The following is a 12,981-nucleotide window of genomic DNA, read 5'->3' as shown; positions in this document are numbered from 1 at the left end:
TGTGTGTGTGTGTGTGTGTTCAAGTAACTTCTATAGCATGAGATTCAGGGAGCTTTAACTCTGAAATGAGCAGACACTGTGGGTAGCCCTTCTTCCCTGAAACGCAAATTAATTTTATCCTCTGAGGATTCACTTATTCTCCCTTTTAGACAGCATAAAAAGACCTACATAGATTCAAATGGCAAGTGAAGAATCTGCAAATGCTTTTAGGTGGAAAATAGGTCAATTTTCCCTTTTGTACTTGGGATTTAAAAGTGAGAGAGAATATAGATGAATAATAAAGATATGGCTGAGCAGCTAGCAGCAGCATTAATTGACAGCAACACACAACAGAAAACACCCATATTAAATGATCTACAACCAGATTAATCACATTTTTGTGGGCAAAGGACATGTGGTTTAAGGGGCTGAGGAGACAAAACCACTATCCCAATGCAGAATCCGGGTGTAGGGCTGCAGATATGCTTATCCCCCATTTCTGTGGTCAGTACCCCAGTTTATGGACTGGAATATAGTAGAGGCTAAACCCTTTGTACTCCTAGCATAAAGTATTAGGGATACTGACCACATAGTGACAGATTGTATGGTCTATCCACCACTCTCCTGCCATTGCCACTTCCCAAATTAGCCTGTGCTGGGCTGACACAGAAACCTCTTTAGCACACAGGTGTGCAGAGAGCCTAACCCATACACTAGCCTGCGTAGACTAAGGGATTCCCTACATAGTTCAGATGCAGGCTTTCAATGATGTGGAGAGCCTCCTGCTGGCTTGTTGCACCAGAGTAAATTGTATCCATTGATTTATAAACACAGGAAAGTTTGATTTGACTTCCTGGAAAAGAGACAATAAAGAAAATAGATTTTTACCATATTAGGCAAGGGGAGTTTTAGCACTGACTTCCGTGGAAGCCTGATGGGGTTTTCAGACTGAAAAGTAAAGGCATTATAATGAAACTATTTATGAGTGTCAAATTAATTACACAGGAAATTTGCACTTGAGGCCATCCTGAAGGTGTTCAGCAAAAGAAATGTAGTTTGGCTGATCTGCAGCTATTGTACTGCAGTAGCAATATCAAGCAAAGGGTGAGGGCTGGAAACCCCTGTGAATTAGGGGCGAGCACACATGGCAAAAGCCCTTCAAATATATTAGTCACTGGGTCAGTCCACCAGAATTACTGTATTTGTTCTACTGCAGGAATTTCCACATTTCCTTTTGAGGAATAAACAGGGGATATATATTTTAAAAAAACACAGCATCCTGCCAATTACAGTATTTAGCCAGAACCTGGCAACTTTGAATTACCTTTTGAAATTTAAACAGCTGTGCTAACCTAGGGTGTTTGCTTTATCTCCAGAAGCCATCGTTTAATTGTTAACTGATTAACACATATCTTCAGCAGTTGTGGACTTGAGGGGACTCTGAGGAACCCCTTATTGAAATTCTACGGCCATTCTGAAGGGGGGTTTGGGGTGCTTTTCCTGCCCCTTATAGAGTTCACCCCCTCTCTAACCATTCCTAATAATTCCTGCCAGAAACCCAACCACTGTCTCCCTGAAGCTGGAAAGAAACTTCTCCCATAGGCAAGTTCTTCCATAATTATCTATTATAGGCTTTTCTTTCTTCTGGAGCAAGTTTTACTGGCAACTCTCAGAAACTGGTCCAGAAAGGTCCCTGTGCTAGTCCAGTATTGCTGTTCCTAGGGCTCATAAAAGAAAAAACCTTCCCCTGTGGAATGTACCTGATTACACTAAATGTCAGTTATTTTCCAAAAATGTTCCCATATACCTGGTCCCTAACAAAGATTGCGCACACAAGCTGGAATGCTGTGCTAGATTATCAATAGGTTGGTCTAATTTTGTCAACAAAGTGCTCTTAATGTAAATGTATTTGCCAAACAAAACAAACAAAAAAAGAGGTGGGGAGGGTGTTGATTCCATCCTTGGCTATGGTTATGTGGAAGTGTTTTCTTTAAAATGGAAAAACAAAAGAATAGATTCCATGTGTCTTCACCCTTCTCTCTGCAGCAACCCATCCTCCCCACACCCGATCCCATGGATTTTCTCCTACACTTGGGAGAGAGTGGACTTTTGTGGGCACGCCTTGTTAAAATGTTGACAGTACATCAGCGATCTCCAGCTATTTTGGAAAACAAAGGAAATTAGCTTATTATCTTATTGGGAACCACGGCTGCTGAGAATACAAAATATTTTCAGCAAAAGTGCCACCAGGCATCTAGAGCACACATACTTAGTACCTGTACAGTGAAGTTCATACTGATATATTATTTTCTGTCGTATCTGTGATCTTGTCAGTGATCCAATAACTCAGTCAAATTCTGACTTGGGTCGGTACATGTTACTTGCATTGAATTTAGTCAGAGTTGCATATGTGTTCTGAAGGCAAATTTTGCCCCCAAGAATGGAATATCATAGTTCCAAATTATCTCTTACCTCTATTGTCGATGCTGCTGTTGGTTTCAATTAGAATAGATACCCAATTGTGCCTATAAAATGTACGTGCACACAGCAAGGTGTTGTCCCTTCCTCAAGGTACTTATAAGTAGAGCTGGTCAAATTTTTTCAAGTGATTTTTTTTGGGGGGGGTAGGAGGGAGTTAGGAAAAATGAAGATTTGGCGACACCAAAAATGTTGCAAATTTGTGTCAATTTTGCTGAATTGTTTGTGTTTTTAAAAAAACCCTCAAATTCAAAAAAATTGAAACATTTTGTTTCAATATTTTTAAACAGAACATTTTGATTTTTTTATTCAAAATGACTTTTGTTTAAAATCCCCTTTAATTTTATTTTAAACATTTTAAAACATGAATGCCTGAAATATTAAAATGAAACATTTTGTTTTGGGTCAAACAAAGCATTTTTTGAGCTAAAAAAAATTGTTTTCAATTACTCGAGTCACCAAAAATTTTGAAAAATCTCATTTTGAGTTTGACCTGAAGCAACTTTTTTCAAAATTGCCAGTGAACCAAAAAGTCCATTATTCATCCAACTTTACTCTATCCAAAGTAGCCAATACAGTATTGAATCAATAACATGCATTTTTAAAGCCCCTAGAATATATATATATATATACATTATAGACATTAACTACTCCCAACTCTCCTCCTTTCACATAAAGGATTTCTCTCTCCTTTCTTTGTTTTGTACAAAAGCAGACTTAATTTGTGACTAGCTTCTGCATGAATCCTTGTTTGGTATTGTACCATGTGCCATACATTCTGAAATATTACATTGGGCCCCTAAAAAAAACTCTGTACATCTTATCAAAGCCATGCGCAAGTCTAAGCAGCAAAGATAAAAGCACCATTTGTTAAAGGCGATACTTCCAGGTATGTTGTTATATTATTTACAAATTATTGTAATTCTTATTACAACAGTTATTAAATAGTTATATTACATTAGCTCTCAGATGATCCATTCAGAATCAGGACCCCATTTTGCTAAGCACTGTATAAAATCAGAGGTAAATATATTCTGTGCCAAAGAGTATACAATTTAAAGACAAGCAATGTATCAAGGGAGGAGGAGAAATATTTACCATTTGTATTACAGGGAAAGTGGCGGTGACCACACCCCATGTTTAGATTCCCTATCACTAGCTATCCATACGCATTCACGTCTCAATGTAGCTTAGCTTTGTAATTACATACACTTTGATTCCCCCAACTGCCCTCACCCACCTGACCCAAGTCCCCTTGGCCTAGCCATGAAATGACTTGTTATAAACACCGTGGGTGAGGTAAGCCTCGAGAAGAGATGTGAAGGAGGAGGAGAGTGTGGCCTCACAGATCAGTTCAGGTGGAGTGTTTGAAATCATCCCAGTCCATCAGTGTGATGTTGTTGTTCACGGAGGCAATGCTTGTGAGATTACTGCCATCCTGGTTTGGAGAATGGTTGGTTTAGCAAGATGGACAACCTAGCTGTGAGCTTATGAACGCCACGGTGTTTGGAGACACTGGGCTGGCTGAAAACCAACAACTGTGTTTCACAATAGATTTCAAGGTTTCAAAATTTGTTTTTGTTCTGAAGAGAAAAGCAAATTAAACTTTTTGAAAATTTTTGACCAAAAAACTCAAACCCACAATAGCACAAGGAGCCCAAAGTAGCGAATAGCTTGGTGTGGCGAAGGCACTTGCCTGGAATCTAAGAGACCCAAGTTCAAGTCTCTGCTTGAAATCAGGTTTCCCATACTCCAGGCAAGTGCCCTCGCAACGAGGTTGTTGGCATCCCAGGTGAGTGCCCAGACAACTGGGCTGTAGAGTCAGTGTCTCTCTCTCACCCAGTGAATACTTATACAACGTGGAACTGCTCCAGCTGGAGAGACAGAGAGAGACCAACTCTATGTACTGGTGGTTTCACAGCCAGTACAGAAAAGGCTAGAGCAGTGTTTCTCAATCTGGGGGTTTAGAGGGGTCGCAAGTGCAGAGCTGGTATTGGGGGTGGCAAGAAAGGCAAGTGCCTGGAGCCACAGGGGCGCCATGAAACTAAGTTACATGCCTCAGCCCCGTGGGGATGGGACTCAGGCTTCGGGGGTACAGTAGTTTGGAAAGGTTAAGAACCACTGGGCTAGAGCCTTGCATCTGACGCAAACCCAATGGGACCTGACTATAATTGTCAGGTCTAGGTTGGATCGGGTGGGAAAAAAAAACTGGACCATCTTGGGCTTCGGTCAGGTCAGCTCTCCTCCTCCTGCCCATGGGATTGGCATGGGGTGTCAGGGTGCTCTGCTTCTACTGGCCACCCTCACCTCACTATGCTGTGTTCTGGAATATGCCTGCCGAGGAATAGCAGCTCCTCTCACTCTGCAGCATGCGCGCAGGACATCAAGGGGCAGTGGATGGTAGCCACCAGCCACACAACCCCTGGCGTGCCACTCCAGGCAGGAGGAGGACAGCCAATCCCCAGTGGCAGGAGGTAATGGCAACTCAGGTTTGGCGGGGGAAGAGTGGAATTGGGTCTGTCTCAGACCTAAAAATTAGGCCTGGGCAGACCCCTAATGTGGGAGACCTGGGTTCTAGTCCATGCTCTGTTTTATTCAGAGTCCTAACCACCAGGCTATCGCCTATTCTGATCTCTCTTTCTCTCTCCAATTTTGAACTGAAATTCTATCTTGGATCCAAGAAACCTTCCAGATGAAATTTTCATTGAAACCAAAACATTTTGGTCTTGATGAAACAGCACTTTTTGATTGGGAAAAAGTTTTGTCAATTTTTTCAACCAGTTCTAAACTAATAATCCTTGACTGCCTGTAGTTCATCATGGTCATCTGCTGTACTGCGTGTGCGCGCTGTCAGGAACACAATTAAATGTGACCTTGTGCTTCTAAAACACGGGCCTTTATCAGTTGAGGTAAGGAAAGTCTCCAATAACAATGGACATCTGCAGTATCAGGGGAGATGAAGGTCAACTAGAGAGCTCGGCCCAGAAGGGAAAATGGGGGCATTAGGCTCCTGAACTAGAACTCCCGTGAGACACTATGGCTGCCCAGGCATACACAGGTTATAATTTAGCCAGTCCAAAAAAAATATTTCATTTTGATTTTCCCAATAGAAAGTAGAAAAATTAAGAGCAAAATTTACATTTTCCTGCTGAAAACTTTGATTTTTGCAGACATGACATTTTCCATTGAAAAAACATTTTGATGAAAAATTCCCAACCAGCTCTAGCAGATACAATTCATTGACCACGAGTGTTGCAATATCTAATGGTTTGTCAATGTTTCCATTTCAGATTATTCTTGAAGAGGTTTATAACATAGTCATAATAATTTACTTTGGAATCGAACTTGGAATGCAGAGTATTAGCCTGTAGATGCTTTTTAAAAATATACATTTGGAAGGAATCAGTGTAGTCATTTTAAAAGTTAGAGATAGACAATAAAAAAACAGAGATTTACCATTTGGATTGATTTAGATTTCCTGCGATTTTAAAAAGTCTTCACTTAAAAATGTATGTGTGTTGTTAATTTGGCAGAACTAAATGTTCTTCTACTTCTCTGACCCAACAAGGTTTTCCTCTAATAAAATGAGAGGATATTTTTTCTCTAAATGTTTGTTTAAACCTACCCCTCCTTTTAGGAAAAAATGCAAACTGTGCCAACTTAGTGACCAGTGCTACAGTCCCTGTGCACCTAAAACTTCCTTTGGATTCCATGGGAGTTCGAGGTATACAAGGATGGTCAGACCAGGCCCTATCTGACTGTTTTCCAATGTACACAATCCACTAAGAAACAGGATTAGTCAATCAAGCTGAGACCTATTTTCTGAATTCAGAGCCATCAAATAGCAATTCTTTTCATGTAGCTCAGCCGTTAGCCCCCCACTTTTATTAGGCAGGATTAGCTGGTTACAAAGATCTTAGATTGTTAACGACCACAGTACATTTATTTAATTTATGTGAAAGGAAAAAAGCAAACGGTATAGCTTTTTAGATTAGTCAGCATACAAATCTCAAGGAGTACACCAAATGCCTGGATTTGCACATATACACCCAAGCTGTCTATTTTTCCCTAATGTTTTGATTTTGTCTTCCATGTGTGTCATGTGTTATCAATAAACTAAGATGATAATAGTTAATAATACCTATTGCTGATACAGAACTTTCCATCGGTAGATCTCAAATCATTTTACAAAGGAGATCAGTGTCATTATCCTAATTTTACAGATGGAAAAACTGAGGCATAGGGAAGAGACGTGACCTCCCCAAGGTCACCAAGCAGATTACTAATAAGAATAAGGATGAACGCCAAGGTGCCTTGGAGAACACGGGAAACCATCATAATAAAATATGTAATGTCTAATCATACTTTAAGAAAATTCCTTTATTAAAATCATGGGCTTGTGTACTGTAGTGTAACAAGGTGAAGGGCCTGAGTGTGTATATGCATAAGCAATGCACTAAAGCTCCCCTCTGGAAATAGTACTCCACTGTTATTTAAACACTGATGCTTTGATAATTAATTCTGTGGGGAAAAATCATTCCCAAGTTCTATTTTCACATGTGTACTAATATTCTTAACTATGCAATAATTGAAATAGTCTGATATTAGAACAGATCTCTCCTCAAGATGCTTTATGTAGGAAAAGGAGGCTTCATGTAAATTCCCTTTTTTTAAAAACAAAAATGGATTTGCTACTCATTTCACAGTTTGTTTTGAGGGGAGCATAGACGTAGGCAGTCGGCCACTGCCAGTCTTTTGGACAGTGTCTTCTCTGTGCTTAGTGGCATCTGCCTATCCTCGCTTTTCTCGTCTCACAGTGATTTAACTGTACTCTTCCAAATGTACTTCATCAGTTTCAAAGTCTCTAATTTTTCTTCTCCACTGAGGACTAATTCATTTTTAGAAGTTCTCAACTCACTTGCAAGTCATTTTTCCCTTTAGCTTGGAGCAGTTTCCAATTTTTCATCACCATATCTAGCATAGAACATCAACTCATTTCAGAAACTGCATCCATGACTGAGTTAGTGCTAAAAAATTATTTCAGGCAAGAAGTACCTGAACACTCATTCATCAGAAATCAGGTCAGCCAAAACAAAAAACCTGCTGTGCCCTAATTTAGTAAGAGAACTCGATGGGTTGATTCTTCTTATCCATTTGAAAGGGACTAGTCTTTATATTCTCTAGTTGTGTGTTCTTCAGAATTCTTACTTGAATAAGTACTCGTTGTATATATTATTTTGACAAGAGGCATCGGTTATGGAGAAATTTTGGGATAGGGAGCTGGTGTTTTCCTATAAAGCTGTTTCATTGCCATTGTGGGACACTGCCAGCACCAAAAGAGTAGCTACCGGACTTTAGTGCTCAGTACTATTACTTTTGTTTTACTGAAGGAGGATCCTTTAGCATTCAATTTCTCTGTCCTAAGAGAAATGAAATGATGGCCACTGTTGTTCTGTGAATTACAGCTGTCTAGGGAAACCCAACTGATATTAACAGAGAACATAGGTTTTCAGACGAGATTATAAAAAAAATCCTATTCTAATTATGGTCAAGATACTATTGTATCCTGTCTAAATTCTCAAGCATCCTGGAGCATGTTCTAATACGGTAGGACATAGTCGTACATTAACAAGTTTCTTTGTTTGCCAATATTACCAGCAATTATCACACTGATGTAATAGTATTTTCCCTTGCTTACAGTAGGAGGTTTCTACAGTATCTCAGACAGTATACTGTAGTAAATGTTGGCTTTTTAATGGCGCCTACTGACATATATTGAGTCCTACCAAAGGAATATGAGAAAACTCTCTGAAAAGTGAATTATGAAGGAATCTTGGACCACCTACTTAAAAACAGAAAAATGAACAAGAATTTAGGGCTCAGATACCAATGACAGGTGCTACATAGTAGGTAAATAGGGTCATAGTGAAGCATGAATCAAGTGACCAAGAGCTGTTCGAATTCAACATAGAATATATGAAAATTATGTTTCAACAAAACAAATTTGGAAAATAAAAAATCCTGATGAACATGCTGTAGCGATGGGAAGTATTCAAAGCCATGAGTGTGAAAAGGAGCTGGAGCGTCCAGGACAATCCAAAGTACAACCATGCAGTAGATTACAACTCAGCTGTAGATGAATACAAGGAACAGGGAGCTGAATATCAGGAAATATTTTCTAACAATGAGAACTATTGGGCTTCAGTATAGTTTCCCAGGAGAAGTGGCAAAATTCCATGACTTTAAATCATTTAAAATTAGACTAGACAAAGTAATTGAGTATATACTTTAGAGAGAGATCCTGAATTAAGGGAATGAAAATATGATCCACAGCACACTTTTCCATCTAAAGAGAGTAGTACTGGTGCTTTCTATAAAGAATACGACCTTATTCCTCCTAAGGATACATTTTTCTATATGCAGATTTAGAAACTTACTTTTTAAAAAATAAGTGAGCAGACACCAGGTTTTTATAAACCATATTTTCCTAATCTAGATAATCAGATATTTGGGAATTATAGAAAACAGGAGATGATAATGCAATGTATGTAATTGTCCCTTGCCTTGTTCCACTGTCAAGGACCCTTTGCTTGTGTGAGGTGGATTAGAACATTTGGAAGCTGTCAGTTTCTGGGACAAACATATCCTAAAGAGCAGCTTGGCTTTTGTTTTCAGATATATTACAAGGAATCATTGCTAATCCTGTTCCTGTCTCCCTCTATATGGCAGCTGCTTCCCTCATAATCAGTTGTTATAATCTCCTGGCCGGTGTTTTCTGTTTACTATTTTACATATCATGACATTACAGAATTTGTCGGATTTCAGCTCTCACCACCAGATGCAGAGGGCTGGTGCAGTATTGATTTATAGCATATTAACTTCTCCAGCCTTCTGGATTGTATCCACTAAGTGTCAGAAAGAAATACTCATTCCACAGCTATGGAACTGCAGCTAGAAATCAGAATTTTTGGACTATTAATAGAATGGGTATTGGCATCTGTATCTGATATAAACAATAGGACTCAACATGGTGTCCAACTTCACCAGCTGTGACAATCTCACAGTATCTTAGTTGGTATTATCAAACAGCTCAGACTAGATGATCACAATGGTCCCTTTTGGCCTTGGAATCTGAATATCAGCAAATGACTTGCATAGAAAATATATGAATATGAATATTACATTAATAATTAAAATATTATAATTAAATACTATATTAAAATATATTAAGGAAGGAAGGAAAACCAAGTTTCCAGTTTTCTCAAAATTCCATGCCTACATGTCTATAGCCTGGGATTTTCATTGACTCCTCAGACATTGGTGAGTGGATGGCACTTTGTATATTAAGATATTATAATACTACTCATTTTTTAAAGGCACTGGGAAACCATGACAAAAGCTCCAATTGTGCAAAGTGATATGTGCAGGTGTCTGTCTATGCTCATCCTATTAGAGATTCAGGGGTTTATCTGTATCTACACGTGTATACATAAGTGCTTGTTTTATTGGTAAAATATATTACCAAAGCTAATCTTTTCAAGTCCTTTTACTTCTCTGCTGCATATAAAAATTTATAGGTGAAAAGTATGATATCAGAGCTAAGTGGTAGCATGAGGACTCTTATTATTAGCATTGCACCTCCAGTTGATTCCTGCATTCCTGATTGATTGTACTTTGATCTTGTGTGTCAACCTCATTAAAATTAATCTCACAAAGTCTGTTGGTGCTAACTTTAATTGTTCATGTTCCAAAAGTTTGTAAGGTTCTCCACAATTGAAGTTTCAGAGAACTTGCAATCTAATACATTAACACCAACTTTGTTTGTGAAACAATGAGCCCATTTTGGCACTGAATTATCCGTTCTGTTGACTGAGAAAAGCTTCTTTGTGGCAGTGGGAAAGTTTCTTGAATAATGCTGTTTTTCTAAAGCTTGTTCTATTGGCAAGAGACTGTCTTAAAGTTCCTTTAATCACAGGATCATAAAAAATGCCTGTGTTCTTAATAAAAGTAGGTTATGTGCACAAGAGCAATAGAAATGCTAAAAAAGAAAAGATTGATTTAGATAGAGAGCTAACAAAGTATCCAAAAAAACCTGTGTCTCATTATTAGACTAATTTATACTTGCAGATAAAGATTGTTGAATGACTTGGTACAGCAAAGCTTTCAACAAGAAATGGACTTAAAATTAATTAAAAGAAGCAAACCATTTCTTTCTGTCTATTATCTGATTCATTCGGTGAGCAATACCTATTAAAGGATTATCTTAATTTTTTGGGCTCTGGGAACAGGCCTCCTCCTCTTAAGAACATAAGAACAGCCATGCAGGATCAGGCCAATGGTCCATCTAGCCCAATCTCTTGTCTTCCGACAGTAGTCTATGCCGGGTGCTTCAGAGGGAATGAACAGAACTGGTAATTATCTTTGAGAAGATTTAGATGTTATGCTTAAACTTGGGAATCCTTATTTTGCATTATATTCTGAAACAAAGAATTAAATCCACACTCTTTTCTATCTCTAGTGAATATTTTGGCACTGACTTTTTTTTTCCCAAATGAACACAATTTACTAGAATTATGTAGGTCAAGTTTTATTTTACTTGAATCTTAAAATAAATGCAAAAGCAACTTTTCTGCCCTTGGTCTCTACATTTTCGAACTCCTCTTTTTTTTGTAGTCCATTTAATCCGGAAACACAACACAGACAGTGGGTGAAAAAAATATAACTTTTAAAAGGTTTGATTTAGTGCACAGATTGTCCACGGAAGGCCCTCTCTAAAGCTTATTGCTTTAGTACACTTTACCAAGGATCATTATATTGTATGTTGCAATTATCATTATATGAACTGCCATTTGTCTCATTGCCAAAATAACCACCAGATGCTACAGTAGGCTTTAGCCAACTACCTGCATTTCACATTAGAAGCTATTTGCAATGACTTAAAGGGACTGAAAATACCAACAGAACTTTTCTTACAGGAGGGATGGACCCCTCCCCCATTAAATGAAAGGGCAACACAGATGATATAACAGAAGATGGCTCTCTTCTGAGGGTGAAAAGTCTCTTGCATCCACCCTGTGATAGCCTTTAATAGAATACTCCCCAGTCCCCTGTGTTCTCTGCTGAACTGTGACCTGCTTAATATTGAAACCCTTTCAAAAAGAAAAATGAGGCAAGACTGTACATCACAAAGCTCCCCAAAAAAATCTCTCACAAAGTTGCCAGGGCTCTACATCCCCCTGCCTGCCACAACATAGTTCTAGCCTCCTTCAGGACCTCTGAACGGGTACCTGATGTCTAATGGAATGTCATCTTTAAATAACAAATTAATCCCAAAGCATCCAGTTAACAGTTCCAAATTCATGCCTAGACTGAAGCTTAAGTGTTTAAGAAATGTCACGGTTGATGCAAACCATGCCGTACTTTACTTTTTGCCAGATGTTCTCTAGAAAGTAAAACAGATTACTTTTAAATGGAGCCACCCATAGCAAAGTCATTAACAACTATGAGAGGGCTGACACTCATCAAGAAGGTAACACCAATCAAAAGACAGTGGCAAATAACTAATTGTATATCTTTAGTAACAAATTGGTCAAAGTCTAGCTGGACAGGTCTGTCCTTAGTACAGAAATCTAAGATAGACAATGCAGCAACTCAAAAACCTCTGTGGTTTGGAAATAGAGATGAATCCAAATCACAAAGTTTTAAAGCTAACTTTCCCATAGTTTGGAGTGATCAGATCCTGGTATCTTAGTATGAATTAACTGGAAATTGATTGAACCTATCCTTAGTTTATGAGAATAATATCATGTCGTGATTACAGGTGGCCTAATTTTAATTTCTGTGGTTATGAATCTGGATTCCCTTGAACATAGGGATGAGTTCGCAGCTAATATATATAGTCAGCATTCTATTATCTGCATACACTTAGACAGCCTGCAAGCTGAGGCACAGTGAGCACCATTTCCTGTCCACGTTTGTCATTTCAGGGTGATTGTGGTGCTTTGAGTTTTAAGGACAGAAAGATGGTGGTTTCTGGAAGTACCTAGCGTGGTGAACGTTCCATTTCTAGTACTGTATGCTGTCAGTTGGCGGCTTGAAATGAGCAAGAGTATGAGGCATTTCTGATTTTGACACACCTTCACCTGAAAGCTAATGTCATACAGGGCATCGCTCAGAAGCTGCAACAATGATTCCAAATGCAAGTAACTTTATCCTACAAATCGCATAGACATTAAATAGATGTTTAAAAACAAACAAACAAAAACCCCAGATTTTTTATTAGTCTAAATTACTAGTTTAATTTACCTTCCCTTCCCATCCCAGTTCTTTTGTCCTTATTTCACTCTTTTTGGTTTTTAGAGTGCCATTTCACTAATTCTTCAATCGTGATAGAGTTTGGAAAGCCAGACTGACCATGAATTTCTAACATAAATGCTGGGGGAGAGGGGAAAGAGTCATCTTAAAAAAAAAAAAAAATCACCACCTGCACACACTTTTCAAGCCTTCTTTTTACACCATGAAATA

This window comes from Emydura macquarii, unplaced genomic scaffold (assembly GCF_026122565.2).
Source record: "Emydura macquarii macquarii isolate MOO-44397 ecotype Brisbane River unplaced genomic scaffold, CSIRO-AGI_Emac_v2 contig_1253, whole genome shotgun sequence".
NCBI classification, from domain to species: domain Eukaryota; kingdom Metazoa; phylum Chordata; order Testudines; family Chelidae; genus Emydura; species Emydura macquarii.
The sequence above is the reverse complement of the archived record's forward strand: the minus strand, read 5'-3'. Positions refer to the sequence as shown.